The following is a 26,696-nucleotide window of genomic DNA, read 5'->3' on the forward strand; positions in this document are numbered from 1 at the left end:
TATGACAACCAAATCCTCTATCAAAAAAAAAAAGAGGTTAAGATTTCTGGTCTGATGAGGGTTCCAAGTCAGCTTGTGACCAAGTTAGACCCTTCCCTGGTGAAATACCAGTTACCTTTTTGGATGATTTTTTTCTCAGTCAAGTAGGCTGGCTGGGTTGCTGGACCACTGTTCTGTTTTCTGGAGCTGGTCACTGGCTTTTCCTGTGGGGTGGGGCAAACTGAGCCTGGCAACTGTGGCCCTGCAGACCAGCCCCGCTGATGCTGAAACTGCCTCTGCTGCTGCTGAAGCTGCTGCTGCTGGATCTGCTGCTGCTATTGCTGCCACTGCTGTTGGAGCTGCTGCTGCTATAGCCACCACTGCTGCTGGAGCTGCTGTTGCTGGTGCCAGAGCTGGTGCTGTTGCTGCCGGAGTTGGAACCATGGCTTCCACTGCTGGAGCCGCTGCTGCTGGAGCTGCTTCAGCCTGCCTGTGTGGGCTCTGGATGCTCTGGATTTCTCCTACTTCTCTGCTGCCATTTTAATTTCTTTTTTTATTTTAATTTTTTTATTTATTTATTTGAGAGCAACAGACACAGAGAGAAAGACAGATAGAGGGAGAGAGAGAATGGGCGCGCCAGGGCTTCCAGCCTCTGCAAACGAACTCCAGATGCGTGCGCCCCCTTGTGTATCTGGCTAACGTGGGACCTGGGGAACCGAGCCTTGAACCGGGGTCCTTTGGCTTCACAGGCAAGCGCTTAACCACTAAGCCATCTCTCCAGCCCCATTTTAACTTCTTATACACCTCACTTTTTAGTAAAAATATGTATTTTTCTGGGTTTTCTTTGGCTTTTTCTACCCTAGGCTTCTTTGGCATGGTTCCTATGCCACCATCATTTTTAAAAATTATTTTTATTTATTTATTTGAGAGCAACAGAGAGAGAAAGAGGGAGATAGAGGGAATGGGCGTGCCAGGGCCTCCAGCGACTGCAAATGAACTCCAGTCATATGCACCCTCTTATGCATCTGGCTAACGTGGGTCCTGGGGAATTGAGCCTTGAACCAGGGTTCTTAGGCTTCACAGGCAAGCACTTAACCACTAAGCCATCTCTCCAGCCCTATGCCACCATCTTAACTGGAAGAAGATACTGGTTTTTGACAGATGTCATAATGAATGTTAGAAAATATCTCAAGAGACCCTGAAGATTATAGACTTTGTAATGGAAAAGAGTTTTGCCTCTGATAAACAACATACCACTCAGAAATATGATGATTCTCTGAACTACAATGTTGTGGCAATTATGATACAATATCAGTAAAAGCCCATGGTGATAGTAAAAACGGTTTTGGTATTGGCAAATGAATACTGTGTTGGTTAAAGTGATCAAGCCTGTTGCTCTCACTTGTCTCTTCTCCAATGACAGGGTTCACCACCGTGAATGAGGATTACCAGATGGTAAAGTTGGGGATGTCATATTGAATCATAACAAATTGTCTCAATAGCTTTCAAAGGTTTTAAGATGACTGCTTTGAATATTCTAATTTCATTTTAATAGCACTTGACAAACTGAAACTTATTATATATGAAGTGGCACCATAGACAAAGATGAGGACAGTAGAACTTCCAAAGGAGCCTCCCTAGAGGGTGGAATGTTGCTATTAAGTGGAACTTGACATACAATAGACACTTCACAAAGGTATCCTCTTACTAAATTTCTAGTGATTTGGTACTATAGAATGCAAATTATAAGGGCTGGAGATATAGATTAGCAGTTAAGATGCTTCCCTGCAAAGCATAAGGACCCATGTTCAATTACCCTGAACCCACATATGCCAGACATGTATGATACCTCATGCATCTGGAAATTGTTTGTAATGGCTGGAGGACCTGGTGAGCTCATTCTCTCTCTCTTTTTTCTATCTCTCAAATAAATAGAATAAAATATGTTAAAGTAAAAATTATCTTAAGAAAAAGAAAGTAATAGACATATTCATTTTTCAGCCCAAAGTACTTTCCTTTCAAGGAATACGTGGCCATAATTAATTCTAACAGTAATTTTAAATAACTCATCTCTAAGTCCAGTTTTGCTGTCTGAAATTTAGGAATATAGAAATACAGAGTATTTAGAATACTTCAAAGTTCAAAATGGATAAGTTTTCTAATTTTTAATACATCTATGTGAAAAGAAATTTGTAAGAATAGTTAATTGCTGACATAAGCTGACAAATGAAATAGTCTTAGAAGCTTTACTTCACCCAAACCTGCTAAAAGTTTTTGAAAATTACATAAATATGTACAATAGCTGTTTTAGAAAACTAGTCCTTTGCTGAAAAATGCCTGAAGAAGCACAATCTTGATGCAAAATGTACATAAAACTACAAAAATGCAACTATTTACAATGATATTTCTTGCTCAAATTTCACCTAGAGCTTTAATTTTCCATATTTTACTCTACATCATGCAATTAAGATATAAGTAAACAGGCAAGCCACATACTTGCTGTCCATGTCTATACCCATATAAGAAATGACTTCACTGGAAGCACAGACTAAAGCTCCCTAAGTTCTTAATTTCTCTAAAATCAATGGGACTGGAGTTCATATGCTTCCCCAAAGGCTCTGCTAAATGTGAGAAGAAAAAAAAAAAATAACATGAAAGCATCATGGAAATGTCCTAAAAGTATCCAGCTCAGCCTAATGAAGGGTTTTTAGACCTGATGCACAGCACTCCTCTTTCAGGACGGCCAAGACTTAAAGTAGAAACACAGATGAAAAAGACCAGAGGCAACTGTATTGAGTCAGCCAAACATTCAGGGCAGTAACCATTTCCACGAGGATTTTAGCAGCCAAACCTAAAGACCCGGTGCCTCTTGCTCACCATACCATATATGTGGAAGACCTGAAGTTTATAAAGGGAAAAGATCCCCTTATAATGGGAAACAGTTTAAGACGAGGGTTTCTTTCTATAAATATGTGTTTTATACATATACATAATGTGTATATTATCCTGTATAAAAGATGCCCTTCCATGTCATTCAAGAGATCCTTATCAAAGAGTAAACTGATTCTTAAACCCTAGAAGTAATTTCAATAGTCCATTTCAATTACACTAAATATCTACAAAGTGTTAAACTTAATCAACACACTAATGGTAGATTAAAGATAGGTTTTGGAGGTTAAATATATAGAGTATATTTTACCAATTAGTGAAATATGTAAATGTGACTTTTTTTACTCACAAGAGAAAAGCTATTCAGCATGGCAAATACAAACAAAATTCAAATTCCAGAGCTGAGGAAAATTTACAAACTTTATACATCTCGTGGGATGCAATGAAATCGCTGCATGAATTTTGGAAAAACAGACTCAGAAGAAAGAGTGGATTCTCATAACACACAAATGCCTATATTTATCATTTTTCTTGTTTTGCTTCCAGTTGGAGGCTATTCCAAAGCCTGTGGAGTCACTGTGTGTCCCTCTGATGGGGACTGGGATGCCAGCAGTGCTGACGTTAATGTCAGTGAGCAGCCAGAGCTGGCCCCCAGTTTCAGGAAAGTTTATTTACTTTTTTCAGTGTGGCCTTGGAGGTGCTGTTTCTAAAACAAGAGCTGCTTCCAAACCCGCAGTTTGAAAATGCTAAGCCATGTGATAGCAAGTCGAGAGCAACGGCTACATTGAATGTGTACTACACTGATCCCCAGAATTGGCCATGGTCTGGGGAAGCAAACGTGGGTGCTGAGTGCTGAGGGGTGACCATGGATATTTCATTGGCATCTTCTTGGGTGGGGTGGGCCCCAGCCACTCAATAAGTGTTCTACTTGTTCCTGTTCCTGGCTTCTGATCACATTTGCAGGGGCTTGCAACAATACTTTCTATACTTGAGGTATTCTTTCTTGAGCAACGCTGCATAATTACTGGTAACTGGAGTTAAAAAGCCAAATTATGGATGCTGTCCTTGTAGCCCTGAATGATTGATTCTACGTAAGGCTTGTGTGAGTTGTAAGGTAGTTTTCCTGTCCTTTAATCTTTATACTGTGTACTCTACTCTTTCTCTTTTGAGAAGGGGTCTCATGTAGCCCAGACTGACCTCAAAGTCGCCATGCAGTCAAAAGATAACCTTGAACTTCTCATCCTCCTTCCTTCACCATCCCAGTGCTGAGATTGCAGACATATGCCTCCACACCCAGTTTATTAGGTGCTACAGACTGACCCCATGGCTTCCTGTATACTATGTATGCACTACCAACTGAGCTGCACTCCCATACCATCCTTGCTATATTCCCATTCCATCCTTACTATATTCTTGAGGAAATACCTGAAGTTGACCCATGGTGACTGAGAACTAGAGTGCAGCTATTTATATTCTGAAGTCCTGGTGGTAATTTTTGTTTTGGCCCTGGAAACACATTTGCTGTATTATTTCCTGAGAAACTCATAATTCCAGGTTAATTTTGAGTGTATTTTTCCTCTTTTCCACTTGGTAGCCAGTGATGTATAGAGCTTTAAAGATTTAATAAACTTATATAATATGTGCTTATACTAATATCTGAATGTGATTTAAAAGTTTTCTTATCTTTTTGACATCTTTTCAAAGATGTCATGATTTCCATATCCTGACAGACAATAGTAGGAATGTTTTATTGCCCTATGATGGATCCCATGTTTCAATATTTTAAAAATGTATTCAACTAAAGTTTTAATTGGTGACAACTGAAGTAGCTACAGTAACTTCCAATCATTTCTATGGCATTCATTAGAGTCTGAGAGTGGAGGCTCAGTTGAGGCTGTAAAAAGTGTGATTTCTTCATTCCAATTATTTGGAGCAAATATGAGATGTTCAGACTTGAATGAATTGAAAAACACCTATGCGATTAGTAAATCATACCTCTTGCTATGCTTATGTGGGCATTCCAGAGACAGCTAACTCAAAAGGACTTAGACCAAAACAATAGTTTAACCTTCTCTGATGGATTCAAAGTCAGAAGAGACTGTGGGGGGATAGGAGAACTCTGGAAGTAGCAGTCCATTTGTAGTTTGAGAGATAATGATAGTGCCTTTGAAAGGTGTACTTTGGCCCTGACTGGCATATAAATTCTATCTCAGCTTCCTGGGCACCTTCAGTGAGGAAATTCACCTCATCAACCATCCAACATGATGTTCTGTCACAACTATCCCAGAAAGAGTGGACTCAGTGACCTGGATTAAATCATTGATTCTGAGTCAGGATAAGTCTCTTCTGCATTAAACTTCCTTTAGGAGTTGTTATAGTAATGAAAAAGGAAACTAACAAACATCTTCTAAGACGCTGCTGGACTGGGTAACAAGGAGAGCACACAGAAGTGACTATCCGTGTAGAAGTATGACAAAACAGTAGTCAGCATGTGTTCCTCACTACTGAACCTGATCATCTCATAGCTGTAGGTTCTGAGGCTGGCATTTACAGAGTTCATCTAGTAGCCATAGTGATTGCCATGCCTACATTTGAATAGGATTTGGGAAGGAAGTAGAACTCAGTGGCAGGCTTACATGTATGTATGCAAACAATCAAATTCTCTTCCTTCCCAAGAGTGAACACAGATGCTAATGTTGGGGATACAGGGTTCTAGAATAAGCCCAGTGGAAGCAGACCCAGACAATGCACATACTGGATGGGATTATACTGGAGGAAGAGGCGATGGCAACCACACCAGTCCTGGCTGTGTGTGTCACTAGTGGCTGTGGTCATAGAACATAGTGTCTGGTTCCTGACTCAGCTGCCTAGGGACATGGCTGGTATATCAGACAGCTTCAGGTTGCTGGGATGAACCTCCAAACCAGACACAGTTATGTAGGAAGGGATTTATTTGAAGCTTACAGGTTCAAAGGAAGTTCCATAATGGCTGAAGAAATTGGTCCCCTTTCACAGACCCAAGTACAGAGAAAAGCCACCATCAACTCCACAGGCAAGCACACTCCAGGAATCCAGGAAGAACCCAGACACTTTGCATATTTTAGGCTAGAATTCAGATCTGCCTCCAGTAACACATTCTCCAGCTAGACAGTTTTCTCTATGCTTATGATTTGAGTTAAGAAATTTTCTTTGATGTTCAGGTCTTTACAGAAATATATAACCATATTCAATGTTTATCATGGAGTCATTATTAACTATAAATATCACTATTATTTCTTAACTTTTTATATACCTCTTCCTTTGTCCTTTATGTAATATATTTAAATGAATAGCTAAATGGTAATGTAGCTTTGTCAGTAGATTTCATTCAAATAATGTTATAGAATCACATGAATTCATTTTGGCAGTGTCATGTAGTCCAGGCTGGCCATGAACTCCTGATCTGCCAACTCCCAAGTGCTGGGATTACAAGGATGTGCCATCATGCTCTGACATGGATTTTTAAGTAATTTGTAGCAAAGCTAATATTTTTCATCTGCAAGAATGCAGTGAGCTAGTTGTTTTCTATAAACAACTCAAACTTTATTTGATAGATTGATAATAACAGTAAGCATTTTAATATGTTTTAGACCCAATTTTCCCAAACAAGGGTTATTCAGGCAATGTTTAACTTTTGTATACATGCCAACATCATTACATATTTATTGGAAAATGACTTTTTTAAATGAGTTTGGATGTTTAAAGCATTGGCATTGGATTCTACTCATTTAGAACTGTTATGAAAATTTTGTTCTCTTTCTGAATCTCAACTTCTTCTCTAGGAAAATAGTGACTTTAATATTCACCAGAAAATGATTTTGAAAACAAAATTAGGTACTATATATATATATATCCCAGTAAAAAGTTTAGCACTAGAGATAAGGTCTATGCATGTGAGTCCCAATTTCCACAATTAATGGCAATTCAGTCCCTCTTAAATTCCACCAGTGGTTCTTGTTATGAAATATTAAACTATATTATTCATAATTGTGAGATGAAATTTCTTTATTTAGTAAAAGTTTCAAAGTTTTAAACTAAGATGCATTTCACTCCTGGCTATTTTTCCTTTCTCAATTAAAATGGTTTCCATGACTTGGTGTTTCATTTTTTTTCTTAGTTGTATAATATACACCCCTTTGAATGGAAGGCTTTAAATATGGAGTTCACCTTAAAGCATAACTGCATAGTTTGCAAAATGTTCTTTCCATATGGAAAGCATTATATACTTTTTCCTTAATTTCAGTAAAGGCTAATTAGATTAGCATTTATATAATTAAAATGCTTAGTTGCAAATGAGAAATAAGAAAAATGCTAAGTTGCTTGAAGAATGGCTTTACTCAGCTTAGCACTGTCATTGAACATCTACTGTGTAGTTTTGGCTAGATAGATGGGATTCTGTCATCTGTTGCATGTCTATAAGGGAAGAAGGTAGGAGGAAGAGAGTCTAGAAGGGATGCTCTTACATTAATACAGAATACCAGGTCCTTATCTAGATTAGGAACATAGTATAGAGCAGTAACAAATATATTTTGGTCATGTTTTTGTAAAGAAACCAAGAAATCATTTGCTAATATGAGCATGTATGTGGCATGGGAGGGAAAGAGAATAAGGTATGGTAGGAAGTTGTTAATTCCATAATATCACAATCCAGATGGGGCCCACAACTCACATGTAGCTAGTCTTCTGATTTTTCCCATGATTCTTTGGGGGTTCCCCTCCTTAATCTTTCTCAGTAGTAGATTGACAGCAGAACCTGTCTGGGCACTACTTGGCCACCACACTTCTCATCAGACAAAATTCTCTTGAAAGAATCATCAAATTAAAGTAAAAAGAAGTTTCCACATAATCTATGGGATCAAATATCTACATGTGAATCAACCACAAGGGACAGGAGAATTCCCTATGCTAAGATTTTTTAGGGTGACCCACTTATTTTATAGTAGTATATCAACTCTAAATTTGCCTTAAAATTATTTTTCATCAATAATTCATTCAAAACCTTAAGAATTCTGCATAATTATGTGTTGCTTCCTGTGTGACAGCTACCTTTTAAAACTAGTTAAGGGATATGACACTTGCATGTCTTCCAAATATTTCCAGTATTTTCTATGATTGTTTAATTGAAGGCGGACGCAGTATGTTCATGTTTATGCCAATGCTTTTTGCCATGTTTTGCTTTTGTTTCTACTAGCCCTGTCTATTTTTACAGTCTGTATTATAAACTTAATAATGATTTTTGACAAATACCAGACCTACCTCCTTCAAAAACGGTCTCAAGAAAACCTCAGAATATTCTTCTACATTCTCCAATGATGACATTGTATATGACATACACATAGTTATTTTTAACCTGGTTATACTATAAAAATCACTGTTCTTTAATGTCATATGTAGGAGGCTGTGGTGTGATCGTGTGTATATACATGTTTGCACATGTGGCAGGAGGGTATGCACAGACATGTGTACATATGTGTGTAGAGGCCAGAATGTTTGGGGTTTATCACAATTGCTCCTCAGTGTATTTGCTTAGACAGGGTTCTTGCTGAGACAGAGGTCCTTGATTTGGCTAGATTAGGTGGTCATTAAGCCCCCGGGATTACCTTCTTCCACCTCACCTGTGTTGGAGTTATAAGCACATGCCCATGCCAAGCTTTTATGTAGATGATTTGAATTCAGGAGCTCATGTTTGTGCAGCAGAAGCTTTACTGACTGAGCCATCTCTTCTACCCATGTACAGTTCTTTTAATTCCTAATTGCATCATGTGTCTCCTCTAATTTAATTTTAAGAACTAATACTGATAGGGGAAACCATGACAATTATTATTTTTGCTCTCTATATAAAATATATCCTTTCTGGAGGAGGGAGGGCTAATCAAAATCTAAAAGGATATAAATAAATCATATGGAATTCTCCGATTTTGGACAGGAGCCGTAGATCATTGCCAGAAAATTTTCAGTGCCAGGGATGGGATACCTTCCAGTGAGTTGTTGGCCAGGGAGGTCCCTGATGCCCCCAAAACATTATAGGCCATTGCTGAGGCCCTTGGTTTCCCACCAGAAATTAATGGTAAGACCCTATTGCTGAAGACTCCACATACTTGGGCTGCAAGGCCACTGAGAAATCCTGCTGGAACTGAGCTGATAACCTCCTCAGTGTAGACCAGCTGACAGAAAGCTGGAAGAAGCCATTCTATATGCCGTTTGATGGGAGAAAGAGAAATCACCAGTGAAGATACTGAACAGTGGTCACTGCAAGCATTATAATTGGGCAGCCAGATCAAATGACACAACAGGTGCAATAGTGGCACGTCTGTCATGGTGGAAACCAACTTCCCTCCAATTGGACTGGAAGGCTGCTCCAAGGGAGGGAATACATCCCTGATACTGAAAACTTAAAACAGGGGTAGTCATGATCCCTAGGGTTGTAACATCTGCTGATGTCTGGATAAGTGTATATACTATGCTTATCAAACTGCCCAGTAAGCACTTCTCTTAATATTCATACCCTTATATTAATGCTACTCTCACTTTGGGTAGAGAATCTTCTCTTTTCAGATGGCAGTGACCTTGGGACGACTCAGAAGGTATCATGGTGCTGGAAAGAAGTGACTAGAGTACTGAGTAACTTCTCGATCACAACTTCTAAGGCTCAGGGTCTATTGTGGAAGAGGTGGCTGAAAGAATGTAAGAGCCAAAGGAAGGGTTGGACTCCTTACAATGTGCTCCCTCCAGACATAAAATGTCCTGGATATCCATGACCTCACCATGCCTGACACTAACTACACAAGACCATCATAAGAGGAGGGAAAGATCACGACATCAAAGTAAAAGAGAGATTTATTGAGATGGGGAGGGTATATGATAGAGAATGGAATTTCAAAGGGGAAAGTGGGGGGAGGGAGGGTGTTACCATGGGATTTTTTTTTATATAATCGTGGAAAATGTTTTAAAAATTGAGAAAAAAATAAAATGAAATAAGATTTCAAAAAATATATCCTTTCTAAGGACATAGTTGATTTTGAATAAGTATTTAACAATGTTTAGGGGATGGAGAGATGTCTTAGTGGTTAAGAAGCTTGCCTGCAAAGCCTAAGGACCCAGGTTCAATTCTCTAGTACCTGCACAAGCCAGATGTACAAGGGGCACATATATCTGGAGTTCATTTGCAGTGGCTGGAGGCCCTGGTGCACTCACTCTCTCTCTATTTGCTTCTCTCTCTCTCTCAAATAAATAAATAAATTACTAAAAACAATTTTACAGTACGGTATTATACTGCAATGATTTTGTTACCTTAATTTATTCTGTTTGGCAACTACTGATTTTATTTGATTGATACAATGCCATTCCACTGGTTACTTTGAAGGAAATTTTGCTATTGAAAATGTAGAGTAAGCATATTGATGCCCTGTAGGCCATAAGAGAGTGTTTGTAATGAAACACAAATTTTAAAATAATTTCAAAAGTGTACAGCCATGGGTATTTTAGTCTTACCCTTTGAAAGTTTGATAATTGGATCTGCTAAAATAAACTGACAATGGACAGATGAACAGGAGAATTAGCATACCAATGTATTTGTAGGCAGGTGCATAAGATCCATATAGTAAGGGAATAAAAGAAGAGTTAAAATGGTTAGAGATTAAATAATATTCTGATTAGTTGGGGAGATATCTACATGTGCTACACAAGCAGAGCAACCTAAGTCTGGATCCCCAGAACCCACATAATGCTGGGCATAGTAGCACCCATCTGTAATTGTAGTCCTCCTACAGTGAGATAGAAGATAGACAGTTGAAACCCTGTAACTTGGAGGTCAGGTAGCCTAGCATCCACTGTGGTGACTAACAAAAGACCATGTCTCAGTCAAGATGAAAGGTGAGGACTGATACCTAAGGATGTCTTTACAACTTCACATATGTGCCTTGGCACAGTACAATCCACACACATGAACAGGCAAAAACACATATACATATACACACGAAAATAATTTTAAAAATAGTGCTATTATCTACAGAAAGAAAATTGGTTTGGGATGGTCAAGGAGATGGTAGCAGTTTCCTCTGGGAGAATAAAGGGAACCAGTGATGAATGCAGGCTACACTGTTATGCAAATGAATTCTCTCAGGCAAGTATTCTCTGAAGACAGGATGGGGCATATGAGTCTGTTTGTCTGGTCCAGGGTTTTGGCCTCCAGGTGATGAATCAATTCTTTTAATGATGTCCATAGCTATTGCAATCCTACAAGAGGAATTTCTTTGAGAGAGACAAGGGAATATCAGGGAAAGCACCTCTCCCCTTTGCTTTTTGGACTGAAATAGGGGAGAATTGCAGGAAGAGAAGGGCAGATATAAAACACTCTTCATACTCAAGTCACATAACTTAGTATATTCTTTTATGAAAAGAACAAATGCACATGGCTAAATGCAAAGCAGCCCGCACTGAGCAGCCAATGTGAATCACATCTGTCTGTGTTGTATCCTACTTATTGTCAACGGCAGAAGAAACAAAGAGAACGCAACAATATTAGAAAGGGCTTGAGAAAAAAAAAGAAAGAAAAGAAAAATGAGTTTGGAAAGTTATTTCAAAGCTTCCACTATTCAAAACAATAAATATATAGTTATTACAAAACTTATTTCCTGCTGATATGTTTTTAGATAAAAGGCCAAAATATGATTGATGCAACAATGATAAACTTAATTTTCCTAAGATAAGGCAAGCAACATGCTTCAAAAAAAAAGTATGTGAGAGGATTTCTATCTAAACTACACAAAGACCTCTTCAATTCAACAAGAGAAGAAATGGCTGCTTAGGAAATGGTAAGTATATGTTTAAATAGTTTTGTTGGCAAATATTTATATGAAAATATGCTCTACATTATTATCATCTCAGAATCCTCAATTAAAATGATGAGAAATTGGGGCTGGAGGGATGCTTAGTGGTTATGGCATTTGCCTGCAAAGCAAAAGGACTCAGGTTCATTTCCCCAGGACCCCCCATGTTAGCCAGATACACAAGGGGGCACATGTGTCTGGAGTTTGTTTGCAGTGGTTGGAGGCCCCAGCATGCCCATTCTCTCCTCTCTCTCTCTCTCTCTCTCTCTCTCTCTCTCTCTCTCTCTCTCTCTCTCTTTCTCTGTCAAATATATAAATAAAAGTATGCATTTAAAATGATGAGAAATTGTACACATGTATTAGAATGGCTGAAATCTAACCATATCAATTGTAAGCACATACACGAAATAAAATGCTATTTAACGTTGGAAGATGCAAAATAATATGTCCACACTTGAAGACAGTTCTGCAAGACTTACACATGCATGTTGTTATATAAAAATCCAGCAATTTTGCTTCTCAGTGCTTACTGACTGTTTTGAAAATGTTTGCTCATATAGTAATTTGCACCATTTATTTAGAAACATTGAAAGCTAGAAGCAATCAAGATGCCTTCTAAAAAGTCAATGAATAAACTATGATACATTTATACCATGGACTATATTACTCAGCAATAAAAATAAATGAGCTGCTAAGTCATGAAAGAAAATAAAGAATCATCATTATATATTGCTAAATGAAAAACTCAACCTAAAAATTGAAAATTATTAGTAAAAAGGAGGAAGTGAAAGCAGAGATTGACAGAGCTCAACAGTAGAGATGGACTTTAATTGGTATACTCAGAGATGGGCTCTGAGAAAGCATGTCAGAAGCCACTTAACCTACAGACTAGGGGATACTTTTGGGCATGATTAAGTCATTGGACTTCTTTGGTTGCAGGATGATTTACCTTGCCTCAGGGCTTGGGCCACTTCAGAGAAGTAATAATCAAACAGGTTGTTTGGGCCATTCCAGGAAGGTAATAATTGGGTGATCTGGGTCACTCTCGGGAAACCAGGGTACAGTGAAACGACAGATGGTAGTCAGTGTCCAAAACCAGAGACAATGTGGTTCTGACATTACCAATTCTGTCATTATACAGAAAGCTGAGGGACAGATATTATAGGATCCAGTTCTCATCACAGTCTTTTGATCATAGGGTCAAGGTGGATGCATGACTCACTGGGAATATAGCAGGAGCATGGATTCAGTCTTGTTCCAAGAAGTGGCTCTATTCTTGTACCATTTGGAACTGGGGCTGCTGAAACAAATTTTAGAACTAGACAAATGAAAAATTGACTCATTGCATTTGAAAACAGGAAAAAAAAAAAAAACAGCAAATGTGAGGGAGAGCTGGCAGACAAGAGAATGAGTTTTACCTTAGAGGAAATTAAAATGTCTCATGTATAGGTCTAGCTTAATAGAAATATGTCTATAATAACTATAACCCAGATCAAAAGCTGTCTCAGCTTGTCACAGAGATGTTCAGTCATATACAGAAAAAAGTTGATAAGCTGGCTGTTTTAAAAGGATTATATAGCCCCAATTAATTTTGGCTCTGAACTGGTAACATTTATTTCCCCACAATTGCTGCTGTTCGTTGTTGGGAAGTTGTGGCTTCTGGGAGCCTCAACTTTGGTTCCTCACTTGCCAAACATCACTCTTTACCTTGAGCAAATGGCAGACTGTTGTCCCACATAGCAACAAGTCTTTCTCTTAGAATCTGCTATAGTTGATGCTGAACAGGCAGGGTGGCAGCTGTTCAGGATAGTGTCTTTATTAGAGCCATTTTATGAAAGGAACTCCTAGATCATATTAAATATTTTTTGCGTTGGGGGGATTTTGAAGGTAGGATCTCACTCTAGCCCAGGCTGACCTGGAACATGCCTTGAAATCTTAGACTGCTCTCAGCCTCACAGAGAAATATATATATTTATTTAGAAAATATATATATACATATATATATATATTTAGAAATATATATATATTTATTTAGAAATATATTTATTTATTTATTTAGAAAATATATATATATAGATATATTTATTTAGAAATATACATATACATATATTTCTAAATAAATAAAAAATATATATATATATATAAAGTTTAGAAAATTTATATATATATAAAATGAATATCCTTGTTTGTGACATTACATTTATAGGTGACACATGAGACACATGAGTATAACATTTAAGGTTGAAAATAATACCCTAGGTGGTGGATAAGAAAGCAGGGAGTACTGTCTGTAGAAGTAAGGAAGAAGGAACTGTTACTTTAGGTAAGAAGAATCAATTGATAGTTTTGGAAAGATGAAGAGTTGACTTAGGTAGGTAGGAAGTATAAGAAACTAGTATTGAAACAATATTTGAAGCATCTTGAATAATTCTAAATTTAAACATGATAGAAATTAAAACACTAATTTTTGAGGTTTACTTATCAGGTTTCATAGTTCTTTATAGCCTTCAGCATAGATGGCTTATCATCATCTTGGTCTGAGGCAGTGTGGGTAGCTAATAGGAACTGTTTGAGGGGTAGAGTGAAGGTTGTTCCCTCTTGGTGTAGGAGAACAGAACTGACAGAAAGGGAAGAGATGGGGGTAGAACAATTCCATTAGCCATTCAGGTTTAGGAAGTGATCAAGAAATTAAATGTGTCATTTACAGGCTAGCAGGAATCATTACCCATTCTCTATTGTGGCCAAAGTGTATTGTGATAAAACAAAAAATGAGGCCGTTGGGCTTTATGTCTCCTTTTGGCCAAGGGTTTTAAGATTGACCAGGAGACAGTCCATTGGGGAGGCTGGTGGAATTTTGGAAATTTGGGAACCTGTGGAGAGTGAGAAGTGCAGAGAAGTTTGTCTGAGGATCAGAGGTCAGAGACCAGAAACGTTCACCTGGAGGACAATGATTTAGAAAAAAAAAAAAAAAAAAAAAAAAAAAAAAAAGCAGGCATCCCTGGGGAATTGTTTCTGACTGGAGGCTGCCAGGGCAGTCTACAGAGGACAAGACAAGGGAGCTGGGTGTGTCTCTTCTAGGTACCATAGATAGACAGAAAGAAGGAGGCTGACTCACTACCTCCTTGTACTAAAGCTGGTCTGGTGTTGGATGATGCAGTGGATATGGTGAATAGCCTCTCTATGGTTGAAGCTGAGAAGAGGGGGAAGGAAATGCTTTAATGTAGGTGAATTATCTACTGGGCTGTTGGAGATTTATTCCAGTCACCTAAGAGTTTTGTAAACCCACTGAGCAGTAGCCACACCTTTGGCCTCAGCACCACCAAAAGTCCAAAAATGGAGACCTTCTGATTCTAACAAAAATGCTATATAATCTATGCTTCAATTATTTCATCTTTGAGAGAGAAGATTATCAGTTCTGATAAGATCTGTGATTACCAGGGTGTTTGAATAAGTGATAGGGCAGTGATTTCTTAGGGCAGTGAGTGTGTTTTGCATGATACAATGATGGCCAATAGATGAAACCCTTTTCATCAAAACTTACAGAACTTTATAACACAAAACTCTGAAATTTCACATTGAAAAATAATTTAGGATGTTGGGCAATACCAGGTGCAAATGTGACAAAAATTTTGTTACATTAAAAGCATGAAAATATTCAAAATATTGTTGATAAGTGACTATACATGAGAGAAGTTTATGTTTCTTGTGATGTAGAGGCTGCCAACATATCTTGAGATGTATGAAAATTGATCAGTTAAGTAAGTGGGATACAATTGGATGGATCCAGGTATCTCTGGTATTTTGCAGGCAAACAAGGAAAAGATCCCCTTGTTAAAGGAACAGAGTTATGATAATCAGTATAGTATACAATCAGGTTTGGTTCAACACAAATGCCAATATTTTCTTTTTTTTTTTTCTATTTGCCACACACATATTTATTTATTCAGTTGACCTTGATGACTACATACCATTAATACGATCCCCCATTTCAAAGGCTTGTAAATTTTACAAATTTTCTGCATTGCTTAGCATGCCCATAACAACCCATTTATGTAATTAATTTGTACAAATATCTACACTACTTAGAATATAAGTAGTGCTTGCTTTCATTGAGGGATCACACAAAAAAATTCACATAGAACAATGAGACTATTTGTAATTCTGTTCATTTGCAATATATAATGAAGTAGAAACATATGTAAAGATTTTGAATACCTACTCTAAATATTTTGCCATTACTTAGTGAGTTCTAAAATTGAATTGCTCATGTTCTGATTCTTATTTTGGAGGTAAGGACACTGAATTGTAAGGATATTGGGAAATTTACCTCATTATACAAACAGAAAGGAGGTATAGCAATATAACCAATGTCAATCAAATAGTCTATATTTATCAATTATGTCATCAAATAAAACTACAAAGTTTCTTAAAGTTTTCACACCTTCTAATTTATCTAAGGGTCTAGATCTTGTCATGATGAATGAGTATGACCATTTAGTACTGGTATGTTTATTATTAACTTTTTATTCACTTATTTGCAAGCAGGGAGACAGGTAGAGATGGAAAGAGAGAAAGAGAGAGAATGGGCATACCAGGGCCTCCAGCTACTGCAAACAAACTCCAGATGCATGTACCACCTTGAGCATCTGGCTTTATGTGAGTACTGGGAGTCGAAATAGGGCCATTATGCTTTGCAGACAAGTGCCCAAACCACTGAGCAATATCTCTAGTCACCACATATGTTTAATAAATAAAATATAGTTAACATTGTGCAAAGAACTTACTAGGCTTTCTTTTATTCCTATGAGCATCTGTGAAAGGGTTCCTAAATTATCTGTCCTATGAAGATGTATGGTCATAGCCATCATTTATCACAACTAAACAACTGAACTACATTATATGTGCCATGCCCAAGTGCTCAAAAATGTATCAAGCTAAAGTTATTTTTATTCCTGCTTCTGCTCAGAACACCAACCCAACAAAGCTCAAATCACCAGCATGTGCCCCACCACCACCACGCAGCTACAGTATTCAAATTTTCTGCCACTGTTTTACAAGGAAATATAAATTGCTACTACATGTCCTCTTTCTTGTTTCTCTGGTATATAAATTCTTTCTCTATCTCTCTTGTCCTTAATCTATATTTTAGTCAACTTCAGGTCTTTAATATTATATCCAACCTTATCATTCCAATAGTAATAGCTGTATTGAACTACCAATATCCACCATTCAAGAGGAAAACACAAATTTCCTTTCTTGTCATTTAAAACCCATTGAATTAGCTTATATGATTACATTAACTCAGTATTGTGCCATTCTTTTTCTTCCTTTCTATCTTTGTCCCTCTGTCTCTCCATTCTCCCCCTCACCCCCCCTCTGTCTTTCCTTCTTTTGAGGGTCATCTGATCCAGGTTTATCATGAATTAAATGTCTAGGCAAAGATGGTCTTGCACACCTAATCTTTCTGACTCTACTTCCTGAATGAAACAATTACAGAACATATACCAACACACAATATCTTTTCATATGGAATTATTTACAGATATGTATAGTATAAGTGCTACTTTATGCTTGCAAATTTCCTTTATCTGTCATCTAAGAAGTACTATGATAAAAACATGTCAGAGGCAGTAAACAGACACTTGACAGAAATAGGAAAGTGTGGGCTAGAACATTGTGTAGTGTCTGACAGCCAGGAGGTGCTAAAAATACTAACACACAGGATCTGTATGCACAGTCTACAATTGATGGCTTTTCTTTTTTTGGAATATCTACTCATAACAAACAAGGAAAATCTACAAATGTCTAACAATCATGAGGAGATCAACATACATGTTGACTAGATGGAATGTGGTGGTGGATGTCAACATTAGGTGACACCCAAGAAAATCTGTATAATCTTTATTGGACTTATTCAGGGTGCATGGACAATGTTGTATATGGGGTAATGAACACAGCAGACTGATGTGACTTGTTAATGACAGGGCATGCTGGTTATTTTGCAATTTTTTTAGAATAAATTCAGAACTATTCTAAATTTAAAACATTTATATAAAATAAGTCAGTATTCCTAAATGAATATTACTCTCCCTTAAAATATGAGTAAGAAGAGCTACAAAAAGTCATTGTAATCATGGCATGCATTTAATATTGTCGCTAAAAGGGAACATTGCATCAGAGTTCATTTCTCTGACCCAAAGTAGTTCCTTAAGAATTCAGAACAGACTTGTCTGAATAGCAATATATACACAACTTAGGAATGGGCAATATATGCACCATCATTTTCTTTTGTTTGTTTACTATTTCTTTTATTGGCATTTTATAATGTATATAATGTGTTTTTTGTCACAAATACCTCCCCTTTCCATCTCTTGGTTTCCCACTTTGTACTCCTTCCACTGAACCCTTTAATCCTAAGTAAGTAGTCTGTCTTCTACTTTGATGTCATTTCCCCTTATTTGTGACCTGGAATTTAATGAGGCATGTCTGCATGAGCATGAGCATGAGCATGGGTGCATGATTATTTTCCTTAATGTGCAACCTAGTAGTGGCCACACCATTGCAGAATTTATTTTACATCTAAATATGCCAGTTATGATGATTTCAAGGCAAAATAAAAATATTCTTCATATAGAAACACATTACAATATAATGGGGATAGTTATGATAAAAAAAACACATTTGTCAAAATTAGAAAGCATAATATTAGTTTTCGATACCCAGTCTTTACAGATTAAAAATATATTTTTATTCAGGTCTGTAGGTAAGTCTTCCATTTGTAAAAGTCTTCCAAATGCCCTAAATAATTGAATGCTCAGAAGCCGCCACTCAATTTGAAGTTGGAATTGTTGTTTGCACAGGTGGCTTGCCTACTGGGAGTCTAAATTTTTACTGCTGTTGTCCATATCAATTATTCTGAAACGTTGCCTGTGTAGTGCCTGCCAGCTCTGAAACAACAGAGGCCTCTTTTAAAAATTGCTGACACAACATTTATCAAATCATCCTGAGAGTGAAATTCTATTTCCAAAGAGCAGAATCGAGAGTGAAGGAAAATGTTTAGATGGTTAAATATAATTTGGTTGGATGAATCCTTCATACGTAACCATTTAAACTATATAGCTAGGATGTTTATTAATGACCTATTTGCTAATGGTCATATCTGAGACAATTTAGTTCCCTTATAATAAAGGGTACTTTAACCACAGATATCCACATTCTAAGATTAAGAACTATTAAGATTTTTACTTTGTCTTTGATTTGGGGCATCTTGATTTGATAGAATTCTGAATTCAAACCAACCAAAATTCTTTGTGACATGTGTGTTTATCACTTGGTTTTAGCTGTTACTGGATGGTTAGGCCATGGATAGAACATGCAGTATACTATGAGCTATGGAAATCTGTTGGATATTTCTTAGGTCAAGATTCTGTAATTTTTGCATTTATGGATAAAATTGATAAGAAAAAGTAGAAAGAAGGGAGAAAAGGATAGATGAAGGGAGGAAGGAAGCAAGTAAGCAGGAAGGGAGAAGGAAGAAAGGAAGACAGGCACATCTAGGGAAAGTGGCCGAAGCCTGTTATTGGTCCGTGACTCCCACGCCGTGAGTTTCAGGGATGACCAGCTGAGCCCCTGAGGCAACACCTCCTCTTCCTCGATTTGTTCATAGTCAGTGTTGTTTGTGAGCATTGACATCTTTGGTTATTATTAATAAAATTATTGTTTTATCATGTCATTTGGATTATTGTTAATTCTTATACGAATGTTTTCAGATACTGAAAGTACTTTTGGTATAAGAAGCTATAAATTTCTTCATGTGTTTTGTATATTGAAATCTAATGGCTCATTGCAAGTCAAATGGCAGTCTTTCCACAAAAGTAAAAACTGTCATATTTAATGATTGTGATTTGAGATTTCTTTTCACAATTAAGTAGTAGGGTTGAGGAGATTGTTCAGTAGGTATAGTATTTGTCACGTAAACATGAGGGCCTGAGTACAAGACCCCAGTACTATAAAATCTGGGTATGGCAGCACATTTCTATAACCTAAGCACAGGGGAGGAACAGAGGAGGATCCTTGGTATTCACCGGCTAGCTAGATAGTCTAGCCAAATCAATGAGCTCTGAGTTCAGTGAGAGACACTGTCTCAAAAATAAAGGTGGAGCAGAATAGAGGAAGATACTCAATGCTGACCTCTGGCCTCCACATGCAAGAATGTATAAGAACATATATGTACACATGCACAAACATACCCCCCACATACACATGTACTTACAAACATGCAAATACACATACACACATGCATGCATTATCAGACATATATGCATACAAATTAAGAACTTTAAAATAAATATGTATATTTGATAATTACAACCTTCTAAAATGAGATTTTATTAGCATTATACTCAGGAAAATAACATTTAAATTTTGTTTTAGTATGTTATCATTTGATTTATTTTTTATGTTTGGTTTGTAGAATGAATATTACCTACGGATTCCTCATCTACTGCAAGGATGAATTTAAAGCAAAATTAAACTGTTGATGCTATAAAATTATAAGAAGATCCAAAATAGACAGTAAATATTTTTTAAGGTTAATTATTTTACATTTGTCCAAATTCTAGTTTCCGAACACTTGTTAAATAGTTTCAGCTCCATCCTAAGCATACTGTTTTGTTATGCCACCTAATCTTCCCACTTCTTATTTTACTGATAGTGCTAATGAAGGTCATGGACGACATGACATTCACCAAAAACAGGCTGGAAACAAGTTATCTTCATGCTCTCCTGACCTGTGATCCCAAGGTCTTATGATCAACTCAGACATTTCAAAAGATAATTTTTATAATAGAGGTCAAGAAATCTTGTCAAAATATCAGAATTTATCTATTGAAAATATTAATATGTTTAAATAAGTGGGTGCTTTATTGCTTAAACATTCAAGGGCAAGTGACGATGGCTTCAGGAGGAAAGTAAAAATATGAGAAGGTAGAGGCAAAGGGAGGTGGCTCTCATCACCCTCCTAATCACTGGGCAAGTGGCATAGTGACATTCCAGCTTTGAATCATGTTTTTCATTGTGACCATGAAGGTTGGCATTTACTGCTCTGAATATCCCTACCCATTGGGTGCTCATGTAACTACACCCCTTGGGAGAGAAGACACACAAACCAACGAATTCCAAAACCATTTGGAGCTCAGCAGGCACACCCTCTCGTCTCTGCTAGAAGAAAGAGGAGGCCCCTGGTTAAGCAGGGGCACTTCAGGTAAGCCCAAAGAGGACTGATAAATAACATTTAAATTAAGAGCCCCAAATACCCTGTGGGTTCTAGTCTCATGTATCCAGTATTTTCCTGCAGTAACAAAGTCCAAGAGTCATTTATGGTAAACTGAGGGCTGCCGAGACTTGCTCTTTAGATTGGCAGCTCACTGGTCTGGGGAGAACAGAGAGGGTGCAGTGTTAATCTATTCAAACAAGTTGTGGGAGGACCTTCCTGACACCTACTTTTCCTCATGCTGAAATCACACTCACTGAACAGGTTAATGAGTTGAGTGGCTCTCCATAACGGAGGACAAAGAGAGAGAATGTTCTACTTAGAAGCCTCAAGGGGCGGGGGTCCCTTCCTTGTAAATTAATGTCAAGAAGGGCATTGACTCCTAACGACCACCTGGAGCTTATTTAATATAGCTGTGCACAATAGAAACAGACAACTAGCTTTCAGTCTAGAGCAGCTGAAGTTCAGACTATTAGCCAGGCAGATCTAACCAGGTAAATTAGCCTTGGTGGGCGAGGTCTTTTGGAAGGCTGCCTCCTGGCATCGCTCTGCTCTCTGTGCTCCCTTTATGCCTTCAACCCACACTGATCATTTTTCCAGTGAACTCGGCAGTGGGTGCTGTGAACTGATAGAAAGCTACAAACAATAGAGTTGTTCATTCTTGCTGCCTGCTTTAGTTTAAAACATATTTTCATAGTTTATATAGCTAATACAAGGTTTTCAGTAAACATATTGTTACCCTAGTTCACAGGAGAAGAAATGAAACTCAGATGGGAGTCATGTGCCCCTCATTTCCCCCATAATGGTTTTTTTTTTTTTTTTTTTTTTTTTTTTTTTTTTCCCCTTCAACAGTAGGAGCCTCTGGAAGGAAGTAGGAGGAGTTCCTGCATTTAGTGGGTTCTGTTTTCTTATCTGTACTATGCTTATACAGGTGTGTCCAGGTTGAGAAAATTGACAAAATGCTATTTTGCTGAAATGTGTTCTTTTATGTAGCCTTAGCACACTTCAAAAAAAGTTAGTTCATGTTTTATCCTGATATGAATAAAGACCTAAAAATTCTGCTGTTGTTGTTTAAGTCTATACTTGAATAAATTTGCCAGCATATGGTCAGATAAATCTGACTGAAATTACTAACCAATTACTACTAACTAAGCTTTAAAACTATCTGTACAAAGGTGCCACCAAAGTGTAGATTCTTGGCTATTTACATATTCATAACAGGTTATTAAAAGTGAACATGAAACTGTACTCTGAACAAAGTATAAAATATTTGAGGAATCTGTTAATATTTATGAATAAACAAAATGTATAAATCAAGTTAGCATTCTTCCAATTTCATTAGACTAAAAAAAAATGTACCTAGAGGTGATAGATGAATTATTCACAGAAATAATTTTACCAGTCAGATGACCTTGATGATTGCAGTTTGAATGTGGGGATAGAGCAGAGAAGGGGTGGAGCTAATTGAATTCTCATGCTTACAAATCTAGCAGAAGGGTACACATGGATGTAATGGGCAGAGAACTTCACGCACCCACTTCCCCTGCTTGAGCTGTCTCACAATGGAGAGCTCCAAGTCCTCACATTGTTTCCATTTCCTTTATAAGGACTACCATGGAAACACCCTACCAAAGAGGTCATTTGGCCTCATATATTGAAAACTGTAATCTGTCTCCTTTGTCTTTTAAAAGTAACCAGTGAATACTACGTTGTAGGGATTAGAGAACACAGATTTCTCTCACAAAATTGGCAACTGGGCCACAAATAAAAATACAAAACCATTTTATGTGTATGCACATGTGGTATGAATGACACTATGTATGCATATGCCTGTTCATCTGTGTGTGGGTGAGTGTGTGTGCATGCATATCGATGTTAGAGGTCAATGTCCTTGTCTTCCTCAATCACTCTCCACCTTGTTTTTGAGATAGGGTCTCTCTCTGAACCTGAAGCATTCTGACCATGCTCGAATAGGAGCCAGAAAGCCATAGACATCTTCATTTCTACAATATTATTGTCCATTCTTGCAGCCTGCTTTAGTTTAAAACATATTTTAAGCATATCCATACAATGTAACAGTTTTGTCAGTAAACTTGTTACCCTCTTTCATAGGAAGAACAAATGAAATCAGATGGGGAACATGTGCTACCATGTTGGATATTTTCCCTTCAATGGGATGAACCTCTGGAAGGAAATAGAAGCAGGAAGTGTTGGTGCAGTTGACGGTGGTATTCAGGTGTATGCAACTGTGTTTGACATTTATATACATGCTGGAGGACTGAATTTGGGCCTTCAAACTTGGATGGCAAGCAAGCTATGTACTGAGCCATCTTTCAAGCCCCCAAACCATTTTACGTGCATGTTTAGATATAGGCTTACAATATACAGTTGTTTTTTTTTTTTTAGAGTTGCCTTATACTTTCAATGTACAATGTACTTTTTTGTTAGACAGAATGAGAGACACCATGAGGATTGGCATGCCAGGGTTTCAGCCACTTCAATGAAACACCAGATGCTTGAGCACCTAGTAGGCATTTTCAACTGCACATGCTTCATTTTTCTGCATCTGGCTTATGTGGGATCTAGAGAGAGACCAAACATGGATGGAGCCTTAGGCTTGCTGGCTTGTCTCTTGAATTCCTCTTCTGGCTGCTTTACTTTAGGGCACTGATGCTCAAACGTGGGGAGACTCATTTTCCCTGTTCTCAGAGAACGTTCATCAATAGTTGGATATTTTTGCTTATCAAAATGTTGTGGGAGGGCTGGAGAGATGGCTTACCAGTTAAGCGCTTGCCTGTGAAGCCTAAGGACCCCAGTTTGAAGCTCAATTCCCCACGACCCACATTAGCCAGATGCACAAGGGGGCATATGCAACTGGAGTTTGTTTTCAGTGGCTGGAGGCCCTGGCGTGCCCATTCTCTCTCTCTTTCTCTCTCTCTGCCTTTTTCTCTGTCAGCCTGTCGCTCTCAAACAAATAAATAAAAATAATTTTTAAAAATGTTGTGGGAGAATTACTACAGTTTATAGAACACAGGTTGTTACTGAATATCTGTGACACACAGGGCATAAACTGACATCTTGAGCATATATATAAAATATATATATATATATAAAATTATATATATATATTTTATATATATATAAAATATATATATATATATAAAATTATATATATATATTTTATATATATATAATATATATATAATTATATATATATATATTATATATATGTGTGTGTGTATATATATATATATATATATATATATATATATATATACATATATATGTATGTGTATATATATCTCCAAAACTTTTGATGGAACTGAGGTTGAGGAATCTAGTCAAGACTCAGTAGTTCAAATTTATGGATACTGTTATCAGGGCATTCTAATGTATAATTACATATAGAATATACATAATGATCATTATGTATAATCTTACTTATAAGTGGGCAGAAATATTAACAATCCATTTCAAGGCAGATATGCCAAGTGTTAAAACTGAGGGCAAAACAGTTACTACTTTTCCAATCCATAGCCCCTGCCATTGAGGGGCAGACTAGCAAATAGATCCCACAATGGCATAATACTAAACTACTGCAAATGCAGACACTAAAGATTACGTGCCACTTTGTGGCTCTTGAGAAACTAATAAAATACCTTGACCAAGTGCATTCATTTTCTTATTCAATGAGACCTCCATAGACAGATGCCTTCACATATTTATACAGAAATGTAAAGTCCAAATCTCTGTGATTTTCTCTCTCTTAACCTCCTCAACGCAGGGTTCTGCTTCAGGTTCTGTCAAGCTGGAGAAAGAAGCAAGAGAGAAGGGCAAAGACTATTTTGTTCTCTGAGAACTGATTTCTGTGTAAGATTTTTCAGAAGCCCAACATACCAATGTCTGTTCTCATTTGATTGGACAGAAATCATAAGGAGCCACTCTGCTACCACAGAGAATTAGAAAAGTATTTTATTATTATTTTTTATTCATTTATTTCAAAACGACAGAGAGAGAGAGGGAGGGAGAATGAGTGTGCCAAGGTCTCCAGCCACTGCCAATGAACTCCAGAAGCATGTACCACCTTGTGCATCTGGCCGACTTGGATCCTGGGGAATTGAGCCTCAAAGTAGGATCCTTAGGCTTCACAGGCAAGTGTTTAACCACTAACTCATCTTTCCAGCCTAGAAAAGTAGTTTTTCTTTCTTTCATTTTTTTAAAAAAAATTTTTTTGTTTAGTTTTATTTACTTATTTGAAAGTGACGGAGAGAAAAAGAGGCAGATATAGAGAATGGGTGCACCAGGGCCTCCAGCCACTGCAAATGTACTCCAAACACGTGTGCCCCCTTGTGCATCTTGCTAATGTGGGTCCTGGGAAATTGAACCTTGAACTGGGGTCCTTAGGCTTCACAGGCAAGCGCTTAACTGCTAAGCCATTTCTCCAGCCCTCTTTCTATTTTTTTTAAGAAAAGTATTTTTAAATATTGTTTATTTTAAGGAGAGAGGGGTAGAGAGAGAGAAAGATAGAGGGGGAAGGGGAGAGAAAGAGACAGAGAGAATGGGCATGCATGCACCACTTTGTGCCTCTGGATTTATGTGGGTACTGGGGAATCAAACCTGGGTCATTAGGCTTTAAAAGCAAGCATCTTATCCACTGACCCATCTTTCCAGCCACAAAAAGTATTTTTTTATGAAACATGCCCAATGCTATTCCTATTGAGCTTTCAATAGGAAGTGGGAGGGGATTATAGACATTGAAAAAGAAGTTGGTTAGGATCAAGACTAACCTAAATCTTCTATATCTTCCCTCCCTCCCTCTCCTCCTCTCCCCTCTCTCTTTCTCTCTCTCTGTTGGGCCTTGAAAGTCCCAGGCGTGAGGCCTAGTGGAACTGCCTGAACCTAGCTAAAGTTTGGCGACCTGTCTCTGGCCAGCTATGACTCAGCAAGACACCTAAAGGCTTCTGGCCTGTTACCTCCATGTGGCAATTGTAATTACCATTTCAATAGTTAAAGTTTACCATTGGCCCTTACCTCTTCCCCCATCCTAAAATCCCCGCCTTCATCCCAAACATGATATAGGCAACTGCTCAGAGTAATAAAGCCAGTTGCTTCTGTGAGTTCCTGCATTGAAAAGACTCCCGACTCAGTGTGGTTTTTCTCCATTGGCTAGGAGAGGTTTCGGAGTCGTCCGACGTTCATCATCCCCTCAACCCCTAAGGAGGAACCAGCAGGCCTGGTCCTTCCATCAGCACTACCTGACTGGGAAGGAGCCCGATATCTCTCCTCTCTAACTCTTGTGTATTAGTTATGTTTTTCCTCATTTTCTTAGTAGGCACTGACCTGTAACCCCCACTACCAGCTTGGGGCTATCATCCACAATGAGCTTTTGATCAGAGAAACCTACAAGGTTTCCCAAAACAATGACAGACTTTTGTCAGAGTACTTGATGACCCACCAAAGCCCAGTGGTAAGACCCTATTGCTGAAGACTCCATATGCAACTGTCACGTAAAATGGAATGGCATGGCTGTAAGCCAGGAGAGAGTCAGTCCCCAGACAGTCAGCATGTCTAGTGCCAGAAGGTGCTACATGGGCAACTGGGGGAAATGACCAATATCTGTCCAAGCAACTCATGGTCTAACCTAATTAGCAACAAATAACCTGATGTGATGCCCACACAAGTGCAATAGT

The sequence above is a fragment of the Jaculus jaculus genome, chromosome 12, assembly GCF_020740685.1.
Source record: "Jaculus jaculus isolate mJacJac1 chromosome 12, mJacJac1.mat.Y.cur, whole genome shotgun sequence".
Classification (NCBI taxonomy): Eukaryota; Metazoa; Chordata; class Mammalia; order Rodentia; family Dipodidae; genus Jaculus; species Jaculus jaculus.